This window comes from Leucopleurus acutus, assembly GCF_964270905.1.
Source record: "Leucopleurus acutus genome assembly, chromosome: 16".
NCBI lineage: Eukaryota > Metazoa > Chordata > Mammalia > Artiodactyla > Delphinidae > Leucopleurus > Leucopleurus acutus.
Window position 1 is genome coordinate 54,364,409 of NC_139158.1, and position 12,470 is coordinate 54,376,878.

Consider the following 12,470-nt stretch of genomic DNA (forward strand, 5'->3'; position numbering starts at 1 on the left):
TGCTTCATTATCATGTTGAACTAGAAAAGAGTACAACATTCTCTGTCAAGAGCTCAGTCTTTGTTGAGGTTCAATTCAATGTTGGCTCTGAACACAACATCCACCAGGTTCCATTTTTCTCTCTTGTTTCAAGGATTCCATGACACTCTCACAAGGACCTTGATGAATAAATCGCCTACATAATATCTACTTGTCTAAAAACAGGACTGGAATAAAGATGCGGACGTAGAGAACAGACTTGAGGACATGGTGGGGAAGGGGAAGGTGGGACGAAGTGAGAGAGTAACACTGGCTTATATACACTACCAAATGTAAAATTGATGGCTAGTGGGAAGATGCTGCATAACACAGGGAAATCAACTCGTTGCTTTGTGATGACCTAGAGTGGTGGGATAGGGAGAGTGGGAGGGAGGCTCAAGGGGAGGGGATATGGGAATATATGTATACATATAGCTGATTCACTTTGTTGTACAGCAGAAATTAACACAACATTGTAAAGCAATTATACTCCACTAAAGATATTTTAAAAATAAATTAAATGATTGTCAAAAAAAATAGAAATAAAAACTTTTAAAAAATGAAAGAGGCAAGCAAGTCATGAATCCAATCTGTTTTTCAATTGTAGAGGACAATTGCCAATTTTTTTTGCAGTTTGGAATCCTGTTTTCTTTCCAAAAAGCACACTGATTTCCTTTTAGAGAATGAACTATAACCCTCTATGTCTGTAGCCTTGGCAGACAGGCAAACCTAGTTTCCTGCCTCAGACATGATTGCCTAGAGGTGGAGATAATTTCTGTATCTGCCTTTACAGGGGAAAGGGACAGGCATGTGACTAAGTTTGGCCAATCAGAGCTTCTCTCCTGAAATTTTGAATTTTGAGTAGTTTACACCAGGATGAAATTATGGTTGTTTGCTCTTTTTAACTGTGGAGCACAGACAAGGCTTTTTTTTTTTTTTTTTTGGGGGGTATAAGGTGGCTCTCCAACTTTCTGTTGCCTACAAACTAACTGGTACATGAAAGATCATTGTTTTCCTAAGCTTTCACCAACCTTCTGTTTAATGATCAAAACTATACATTTTTCCAGGAATTCCTTTAATTGCTGTAACGAATCTTCTTCTCTCCTTGAAAATATATAGCTATTTGATCTTTCCTGTAAGAAATCTCTTTCATATAGAAACTTCTTTCATCATCCATGGCTTCTCCAAGGCAGATGAGAGAGATTCTGCATACCACATGTTGCCTTAATACCCCTGAATGGATTTCACTTGAAGATTTGAGTTTGTGTAAAGAAATTGGATAATGTCTTCCTAGGTTCTTCTCTAACGTGGCTTCAACTTACTTAGAATAGATTTCTAAGCCCTTTATACCTTAGAGGTTATTATTTTTGTCAAGAAAATGAAGGAGGAGGAGGAGAAAGAGGAGTAGAAATGTTAGCTATTGTTCAAGTCTGGAATAAAAGTCCTTGCCTCAGTCATAATGAGTTTACCACTTACTTGTTCCTTAATCTTGAGCATGCTGGCTTAATCATGGTAACGTTCAAGTTATTAATCTATGAATTAGAGATAGTAAACTCTACTTTTCATGGTTTGCTAAAGGAACTGCCAATAGTAGAATTTCACTCAAGGCAAGTTTCTTCCCTCCTGTCTTACAGGCAGGACATTTGTAATTTCTGCCTTCTTGTCTTTACTGCACACAGAGTTCTGAAGGACTTTCTCTTGTATTTGGCATTTTCCTAGCCTGCACCAGAAACAGTCATTATCTCCTTGGTATTTGCTCTTAGTTATGAGTTCTGATTTCAGTGAGGAGTTCCCTAAAATCTTGGACAGAAGAGGAATAAGCTTGCCATTGAGAGTTTACACTATATAAATTTCCTAATGATGGATCAAAGCAGAGATTAACAAAGTCATCTTATAATGCTATAATGTCACTTGGGTCCGTGGTTCCCACACGTTGGGATTTCATAGACAAGTAAAATTTTAAAATGAAATAAGATCCAGGGTTTGTCACATTATAAATTTGCCAATGAAGGACATTAGAACTACAAATAATAAAATATCATGGAGGATGAAAACCCTCTCTCCAGAAAAATCGCTGATGCTAAGCATTAAATCAACTCCTAACAAGTTGTTATGTCAGAGTTTTGCCTAGTCTTTGTATTTCTGGAAGAGCAATAAGGGGATATAGCTGAGCAGGGCCAGTTTCTTTTTGAAGGAAGTCCAAGCAGTCACAATTTGAAGATGGATGTGGATAGGAGGCTGAGGTGCTGGTGACATAAAGGAAATGATTCTGTTCCACATAATAAAGGGAAGATCTAGTGACCAAGCTTGTTTGTAGAGAGGCAACCTTGCTCATTATGGGGCAGTGAAGGAATTATTTCCTTTGTCCTTATGAACTTAGTTTCATATGTTTTAAGCTGGTTGATGATAGGTCTAACCTAGTATGAAGATGTACTTTGTTGGCCCACATGTTACTTTAAAAATCAAATGCTTTCAGACACGTATGTATTTTTCAGCTCCAAAACAATTATATTGCTTTGTATATTATAGCTGTTTCAGTTACTCATCAACATTGCCTTTTTGGCGCTTTAGGCATATGACTCTTCTACCCTTAGTTTACACCAGGGATTGATAAACTACATCTGTAAGGCATCAGATAATAAATATATTAAATTCTGTGTCAATATGGCCTTTGTTGCAAATACTCAACTTTGCCATTGTAGCATGAAAGCAACCATAGCAACAGGTGAATAAATGGGTACAGTTGTGTTCCAATAAAATTTTATGTACAAAACAGAAAGTGATCTGGGTTAGGCCCCAAGCCCATAGTTTATCAGATCCCGGGTTTAGACTATCATGTTTTTGATAATTAATATTTGATCTTGGAAGATGTTATGTATCTTTGAAGACATATGTGAGTATGTGTGCAACCAGTCTGATTGGTCAGTCAGGCAGAATGAATGGATGTATCTCAAAGTCATTTGACTGGACTTAGAGTGTCAAAGACCACCTTCAACACTTTACTATAGCCCTGACCTCAGGGTGGTATTCTAAACTGAACAAATCAGACATATGAAAGTGCACTCTATTGGTGGAGATCATATGGAGAAAATTCCATAAAAAAATAGAATTTAGAAAAAATAGTATTTTGAAGAAAAGCCTCAGCTTGAAATAAGGTGAGTAACATTAGGTAATGCACATGTCCATCAAAGAGACTATATAAAGAATTTAATTTACCAATAGCTTTTCCCTTGAGTCCAACAGATAATCATATTTAGTGAGTAATTTTATGGGCTTTCTTTAACTGTTATTACTTTTAGAAATTTGTAATCCTTATAAAGGCTCAATTGAAATTCACCAATATTCATTTTTCTCCTCTTCTGGCACACAACTAAATTACAATCCCCTTATAGTAAGGACCCCCTTGCAGTCAGGTGAAGGCCGTATGATTGAGCTCAGATCAATGGAATGTGGGTGAAGTGAGGTATGCTCTTTCCAGGACAGGTTAATAAAACATTGGCTATTTATGTTCCTCCCTCATTTTCCCCTTCTGTAGCAACCTCAGCGGCCATGTATTAAAGATGGAAGAAGCCTGAGCCCCTGAGGCACCTCATGAAAAATATTCAATCAGTAGAGCTTCCCAGGACTTTCCATGAGTGAGAAATACAATTTTATTGTGTTAAGCTGCTGAGATTTGAGATGGGTTGTTGGCAGCTGACCCACCAGGGCTAATACATGGGTAAGCAGCTACGACCTGGTGTTTTCATAGCATAGAGAATAAGGGAACAGACGAAGAAGTAGAGAGAACTGTGCTCTGTGACCAGAGAAAGGCAGCCCAAGAAAGTGCACTACCTGTGATCCACCCCATCATGATCCACATGTGTATGGGAACTGGGCAATGCACTAAGGAGCAACTGACAGGTGGAAATCTCAGGACAGACACTCAAGAAAGGTGACTTGAAGGGAAGAAGCTGATGCACAATATGTATATATATAAATAATCAAACTGAGATATGTGCTTTGGAGTTTTTGTATATGTGTCCTTATGTTTCTTATTTTTCCAGAGACTACTGAAAACTTTATCATGGAGGAATTTCTGTTCAAAGAACCGTTTGAAAACCATCACCCCAGGATGACTGAATGGATTTTTCAAAATGATGTGGTCAGTCATGAAAATATGGACTAAAATAGAAACAAGAAACCATCATTGGTTATGGCTACTGCAGCAACATCTAAGGAAGAGAGGGTCATAATCAGTCATCATTGGCTGTATCCCCTTCCACTAGCAAGAACATTATTAAGATGAAAATGGATGTAGGAAGTGGCTAATCATTGGACTTTGGATGTTCTGATCCTGTCGACAAAAACATTCTTACTGTAAAGTGGATGAATCAGGATATCTTAGCTACCATTAAATATTTAATTCATCCAGTTCCTCTTGTTCTGATTCCAGAATGTGCAGGTCATGATGACCTCAAAGTTTCTCACTTCTCTACATTTATAGGATTCATCATAAGTTGCAATTGGCCTTTTAGTTCTATGCTTTCTGATGAATTTAGATAACTCATAAGGTGGAATATAAGTTTTATACCTCCATCTTATGAACTTGGGTAAAATAAGTTTGGTTTGGAGACATGGAATTATTTTTAATGAATTAGCAAGTTCAGGTTCTTTAGTTTGCAAAGATGAGTGCTAGACTCTAGATTGTGATACTTTTACTAAGAAAGAAAATGTTACCCAATGAGGATTTTTAGCAGACAGTCTTCCCTCTCATTTCTTATGGAAAGCATACATCATACACAGCTGATATGAGCACTGTTCTGATTTGCATTTCTATTGTTCTGTCTTTTCATATGGTCTTGATTATTAAGGATGCATCAGCAGAGGGTAACAGAAAACCTAACTTTAAAATTTAAAAACTCCAGAATTAGGAGCCTATCTGACACAGACAATCCCTGTAGGTCTTTTGGCTCTGTCCTGTCCTCTGTGTTGGCTTTACCCTCATGGTTGCAAGTTAGAGACAAAGGGGCTGATGATCGACAGACCCAGAAATATCCAGAGACAGAAGAGACTAAGTTCTCCTTATATCACTTTTAAGAGCTGTAAAACCTTTCCCAGGAACTTCCCAGCATACTTCTTCTCAAATTTCACTGGTCAGAATTTTATCATTTGTCTATGCCTAAATGTGCATTAAAAATAAGACCGCTATATGTGTCTTAGAACAAGCAGGGTCCACCTTCCCAGGGTTAGAGATGGAGGCAGCCTTACCTGAAGACCTTGACCACAAGAAATAGCATAGAAATCTAAGCAAAATCAGAGTTCTGCTATTAAGGAGAAAAATAGATGGTAGGTAATGTGGTAGATGTCTACAAATACGGCCACAAACAATACCTTGCATGTAAGGTATCACTTCTCTCATGAAGAAATGGCTCTATGTCCCCTCCTGTGGAATCAGGGCTGGCCTTGTGATATGCTTTGACCAATTGAATGTAATGAACTTGCCATCTGGGACTTAAGAATCCTGGACTCTTTCTTTTCCACTCTTTGGCAGCTTTGTGTTATAGCTGCCATGTAAATAAGCTTGAAGAGAACTTGTGAAGAAAGAAAGTTCCAGCCATCCCCCAGTTGTTCTAGCCACCCAGGCTGAATGAAGCCACTAAATTTGCTTCATTCAGTCACAAATGTTCTAGTCCCAGGCAAGCTCATACTTGAATTTATTTGCATGAGTGATGCCAGGTGATGCCATATGAAGCAAAAGAAACACAAAGAGATGAACCCAGCCACTTCCTAGAATTACAAGAAATAACAAATGTTGATTTTTAAGCTACTAGGTTTGGGAGTATTTTTTTCACATAGAAATAGGTAACTGTCTTAGTCCATTTGAGCTGCTATAACAAAGTACCTCAGACTGGGTGGCTTATAAACAACAGAAATTTACTTCTAACAGTTTGGAAGCTGGAAGTCCAAGATCAAAGTGCCAGCATAGTCAGGTGAGGGCCATCTTCTGGGCTGCACTCTTCTCACCATATTCTCAAATGAAAAAGGGGGCAAGGGAGCTCTTTCTCTTAAGGGTACTAATTCCACTCATGAGGACTCTGCTCTCTTGACCTAATCATCTCCCAAATGCCCCATCTCCTAAAACCATCACCTTGGGGGTTAGGTTTCAACATATGAATGGATGGGGTGGGAGGGGAGTAGCTATGCTACAAACTATAGCAGTAACCTTGTAATTATCTCTCATGTTTCTGTATTCATAGGGAACTTACCTGTGCCATCACTTTTTTTTTTACACCTTTATTGGAATATAATTGTTTTACAATGGTGTGTTAGTTTCTCCTTTATAACAAAGTGAATCAGTTGTATATATACATATGTTCCCATATCTCTTCCCTCTTGCGTCTCCCTCCCTCCCACCCTCCCTATCCCACCCCTCCAGGCAGTCACAAAGCACCTAGCTGATCTCCCTGTGCTATGCGGCTGCTTCCCGCTAGCTATCTAGCTTACGTTTGGTAGTGTATATATGTCCATGCCTCTCTCTCGCTTTGTCACAACTTACCCTTCCCCCTCCCCATAATTTCAAGTCCATTCTCTAGTACGTCTGTGTCTTTATTCCTGTCTTACCCCTAGGTTCTTCATGACCTTTTTTTTTTCTTAAATTCCATATATATGTGTTAGCATACGGTATTTTTCTCTCTCTTTCTGACTTACTTCACTCTGTATGACAGACTCTAGGTCTATCCACCTCATTACAAATAGTTCAATTTCGTTTCCTTTTATGGCTGAGTAACATTCCATTGTATACATGTGCCACATCTTCTTTATACATTCATCAGATGATGGATACTTAGGTTGTTTCCATCTCCAGGCTATTGTAAATAGAGCTGCAATGAATATTTTGGTACATGACTCTTTTTGAATTATGGTTTTTTCAGGGTATATGCCCAGTAGTGGGATTGCTGGGTCATACGGTAGTTCTATTTGTAGTTTTTAAGGAACCTCCATACTATTCTTCACAGTGGCTGTATCAATTTACATTCCCACCAACAGTGCAAGAGGGTTCTCTTTTCTCCACACCCTCTCCAGCATTTATTGTTTCTGGATTTTTTGATGATGGCCATTCTGACTGGTGTGAGATGATATCTCATTGTAATTTTGACTTGCATTTCTCTAATGATTAGTGATGTTAAGCATTCTTTCATGTGTTTGTTGACAGTCTGTATATCTTCTTTGGAGGAATGTCTATTTAGGTCTTCTGCCCATTTTTGGATTGGGCTGTTTGCTTTTTTGTTATTAAGCTGCATGAGCTGCTTATAAATTTTGGAGATTAATCCTTTGTCAGTTGCTTCTTTGCAAATATTTTCGCCCATTCTGAGGGTTGTCTTTTGCTCTTGTTTATGGTTTCCTTTGCTGTGCAAAAGTTTTTAAGTTTCATTAGGTCCCATTTGTTTATTTTTGTTTTTATTTCCATTTCTCTAGGAGGTGGGTGAAAAAGGATCTTGCTGTCATTTATGTCATAGAGTGTTCTGCCTATGGTTTCCTCTAAGAGTATGATAGTGTCTGGCCTTATATTTACGTCTTTAATCCATTTTGAGCTTATTTTTGTGTATGGTGTTAGGGAGTGATCTAATCTCATACTTTTACATGTACCTGTCCAGTTTTCCCAGCACCACTTATTGAAGAGGCTGTCCTTTCACCACTGTACATTCCTGCCTCCTTTATAAAAGATAAGGTGACCATATGTGCATGGGTTTATCTCTGGGCTTTCTATTCTGTTCCATTGATCTATATTTCTGTTTTTGTGCCAGTACCATACTGTCTTGATTACTGTAGCTTTGTAGTATAGTCTGAAGTCAGGGAGCCTGATTCCTCCAGCTTCATCTTTCATTCTCAAGAATGCTTTGGCTATTCAGGGTCTTTTGTGTTTCCATACAAATTGTGAATTTTTTTGTTCTAGTTCTGTGAAAAATGCCAGTGGTAGTTTGATAGGGATTGCATTGAATCTGTAGATTGCTTTGGGTAGTAGAGTCATTTTCACAATGTTGATTCTTCCAATCCAAGAACATGGTACATCTCTCTATCTGTTGTATCATCTTTAATTTCTTTCATCAGTGTATTATAATTTTCTGCATACAGGTCTTTTGTCTCTTTAGGTAGGTTTATTCCTAGATATTTTATTCTTTTTGTTGCAATGGTAAATGGGGGTGCTTTCTTGATTTCACTTTCAGATTGCTCATCATTAGTGTATAGGAATGCCAGAGAATTCTGTGCATTAATTTTTTATCCTGCAACTTTACCAAATTCATTGATTAGCTCTAGTAGTTTTCTGGTAGCATCTTTAGGATTCTCTATGTATAGTATCATGTCATCTGCAAACAGTGACAGCTTTACTTCTTCTTTTCCGATTTGGATTCCTTTTATTTCCTTTTCTTCTCTGATTGCTGTGGCTAAAACTTCCAAAACTATGTTGAATAAGAGTGCTGAGAGTGGGCAACCTTGTCTTGTTCCTGATCTTAATGGAAATGCTTTCAGTTTTTCACCACTGAGGACGATATTAGCTGTGGGTTTGTCATATATGGCCTTTATTATGTTGAGGAAAGTTCCCTCTATGCCTAATTTCTGCAGGGTTTTTATCATAAATGGGTGTCGAATTTTGTCAAAAGCTTTCTCTGCATCTATTGAGATGATCATATGGTTTTTCTTCTTCAATTTGTTAATATGGTGCATCACGTTGACTGATTTACTTATATTGAAGAATCCTTGCATTCCTGGAATAAACCCCACTTGATCATGGTGTATGACCATTTAATGTGCTGTTGGATTCTGTTTGTTAGTATTTTGTTGAGGATTTTTGCATCTATGTTCATCAGTGATATTGGCCTGTAGTTTTCTTTCTTTGTGACATCCTTGTCTGGTTTTGGTATCAGGGTGATGGTGGCCTCGTAGAATGAGTTTGCAAGTGTTCCTCCCTCTGCTATATTTTGGAAGAGTTTGAGAAGGATAGGTGTTAGCTCTTCTCTAAATGTTTGATACAATTCGCCTTTGAAGCCATCTGGTCCTGCGCTTTTGTTTGTTGGAAGATTTTAAATCACAGTTTCAATTTCAGTGATTGTGATTGGTCTGTTCATATTTTCTATTTCCTCCTGATTCAGTCTTGGCAGGTTGTGCATTTCTAAGAATTTGTCCATTTCTTCCAGGTTGTCCATTTTATTGGCATAGAGTTGCTTGTAGTAATCTCTTATGATCTTTTGTATTTCTGCAGTGTCAGTTGTTATTTCTCCTTTTTCATTTCTAATTCTATTGATTTGAGTCTTCTCCCTTATTTTCTTGATGAGTCTGGCTAATGGTTTATCAATTTTGTTTATCTTCTCAAAGAACCAGCTTTTAGTTTTATTGATCTTTGCTATCATTTCCTTCATTTCTTTTTCATTTATTTCTGATCTGATTTTTATGATTTCTTTCCTTCTGCTAACTTTGGGGTTTTTTTTTTGTTCTTTTTTCTCTAATTGCTTTAGGTGCAAGGTTAGGCTGTTTATTCAAGATGTTTCCTGTTTCTTAAGGTAGGATTGTATTGCTATAAACTTTAGAACTGCTTTTGCTGCATCCCATAGATTTTGGGTCATCGTGTCTCCATTGTCATTTGTTTCTAGGTATTTTTTTTATTTCCTCTTTGATTTCTTCAATGATCACTTCGTTATTAAGTAGTGTATTGTTTAGCCTCCATGTGTTTGTATTTTTTACAGATCTTTTCCTGTAATTGATATCTAGTCTCATAGCATTGTGGTCGGAAAAGATACTTGATACAATTTCAATTTTCTTAAATTTACCTAGGCTTGATTTGTGACCCAAGATATGATCTATCCTGGAGAATGTTCCATGAGCACTTGAGAAAAATGTGCATTCTGTTGTTTTTGGATGGAATGTCCTATAAATATCAATTAAGTCCATCTTGTTTAATGTATCATTTAAAGTTTGTGTTTCCTTATTTATTTTCATTTTGGATAATCTGTCCATTGGTGAAAGTGGGGTGTTAAAGTCCCCTATTATGAATGTGTTACTGTTGGTTTCCCCCTTTATGGCTGTTACTATTTGACTTATGTATTGAGGTGCTCCTATGTTGGGTGCATAAATATTTACAATTGTTATATCTTCTTCTTGGATCGATTACTTGATCTTTATGTAGTGTCTTCTTTGCCTCTTCTACTAGTCTTCATTTTAAAGTCTATTTTGTCTGATATGAGAATTGCTACTCCAGCTTTCTTTTGGTTTCCATTTGCATGAAATATCTTTTTCCATCCCCTTACTTTCAGTCTGTATGTGTGTCTAGGTCTGAAGTGGGTCTCTTGTAGACAGCAAATATATGGGTCTTGTTTTTGTTTCCATTCAGCCAATCTGTGTCTTTTAGTGGGAGCATTTAGTCCACTTACATTTAAGGTAATTATCCATATGTATGTTCCTATCCCATTTTCTTAATTGTTTTGGGTTCATTATTGTAGGTCTTTTCCTTCTCTTGTTTTTCTTGTCTAGAGGAGTTCCTTTAGCAGTTGTTATAGAGCTGGTTTGGTGGTGCTGATCTCTCTCAGCTTTTGCTTTTCTGTGAAGGTTTTAATTTCTCCATCAAATCTGAATGAGATGCTTGCTGGGTAGAGTAATCTTGGTTGCAGCTTTTTCTCCTTCATCACTTTAAATATGTCCTGCCAATCCCTTCTGGCTTGCAAAGTTTCTGCTGAAAGATCAGCTGTTAACTTCATGGGGATTCCCTTGTGTGTTATTTTTCCCTTGCTGCTTTTAATATGTTTTCTTTGTATTTAATTTTTGACAGTTTGATTAATATGTGTCTTGGCATATTTCTCCTTGGATTTATCCTGTATGGAACTCTCTGTGCTTCCTGGACTTGATTAACTATTTCCCTTCCCATATTAGGGAAGTATTCAACTATAATCTCTTCAAATATTTTCTCAGTCCCTTTCTTTTTCTCTTCTTCTTCTGGAACCCCTATAATTCGAATGTTGGTGTGTTTAATGTTGTCCCAGAGGTCTCTGAGACTGTCCTCAGTTCTTTTCATTCTTTTATCTTTATTCTGCTCTGCAGTAGTTATTTCCACTATTTTATCTTCCAGGTCACTTATCCATTCTTCTGCCTCAGTTATTCTGCTATTGATCCCATCTAGAGTATTTTTCATTTCATTTATTGTGTCGTTCCTTGTTGTTTGTTTCATCTTTTGTTCTTCTATATCCTTCTTAAATGTTTCTTGCATTTTGTCTATTCTATTTGCAAGATTTTGGATCATCTTTACTATCACTACTCTGATTTCTTTTTCAGGTAGACTGCTTATTTCCTCTTCATTTGTTAGGTCTGGTGGGTTTTTATCTTGCTCCTTCATCTGCTGTGTGTTTTTCTGTCTTCTCATTTTGCTTATCTTACTGGGTTTGGGGTCTCCTTTTTGCAAGCTGCAGGTTCGTAGTTCCTGTTGTTTTTGGTGTCTGTCCTCAGTGGGTAAAGTTGGTTCAGTGGGTTGTGTAGGCTTCCTGGTAGAGGGGACTAGTGCCTGTGTTCTGGTGGATGAGGCTGGATCTTGTCTTTCTGGTGAGCAGGTCCACGTCTGGTGGTGTGTTTTAGGGTGTCTGTGGACTTATTATGATTTTATGCAGCCTCTCTGCTAATGGGTGGGGTTGTGTTCCTGTCTTGCTAGTTGTTTGGCATAGGATGTCCAGCACTGTAGCTTGCTGGTCATTGAGTGAAGGTGGGTCTTGGTGTTGAGATGGAGATCTCTGGGAGATTTTCGCCATTTGATATTATGTGGAGCTGGGTGGTCTCTTGTGGACCAATGTCCTGAATTTGGCTCTCCTACCTCAGAGGTACAGCACTGACTCCTGGCTGCAGCACCAAGAGCCTTTCATCCACACAGCTCAGAATAAAAGGGAGAAAAAGTAGAAAGAAAGAATTAGTAGAAGTAGAAAGAAAGAAAGAAAGAAAGAAAGAAAGAAAGAAAGAAAGAAAGAAAGAAAGAAAGGAGGAAGGAGGGAGGAAGGAAAGAAGGAAGGAGGGAAGGAAGGAAAAAACGAAAGAAAGAAGATAAAGTAAAATAAAGTAAGATAAAATATAATAAATTTATTAAAATAAAAAAAATAATTATTAAGAGAAAAATAAATCAGATGTATAGAACCCTAGGACAAATGATGGAAGCAAAGCTATACAGACAAAATCTCACACAGAAGCATACACATACACACTCACAAAAAGAGGAAAAGGGGAAAAAATCATAAATCTTGCCCTCAAAGTCCACCTGCTTAATTTGGGATGATTCGTTGTCTATTCATGTATTCCACAGACGCAGGGTACATCAAGTTGATTGTGGAGCTTTAATCCGCTGCTTCTGAGGCTGCTGGGAGAGATTTCCCTTTCGCTTCTTTGTTCTCACAGCTCCCAGGGCCTCAGCTTTGGATTTGTCCCCGCCTCTGCGTGTAGGTCCCCAG

General features: G+C 37.7%; 1 long non-coding RNA gene across 1 annotated transcript in view; it reads left to right on the forward strand.

The window, feature by feature from the left end:
* LOC309973468 overlaps window positions 1–12,141 on the forward strand; it is a 470,361-nt gene extending 458,220 nt beyond the window's left edge. Inside the window, exon 2 of the long non-coding RNA XR_014326825.1 lies at window positions 12,050–12,141. This is a non-coding gene — a long non-coding RNA (uncharacterized lncRNA). The remainder of the gene's footprint in view (window positions 1–12,049) is intronic.
* The last annotated feature ends 329 nt before the right edge of the window (window positions 12,142–12,470 follow it).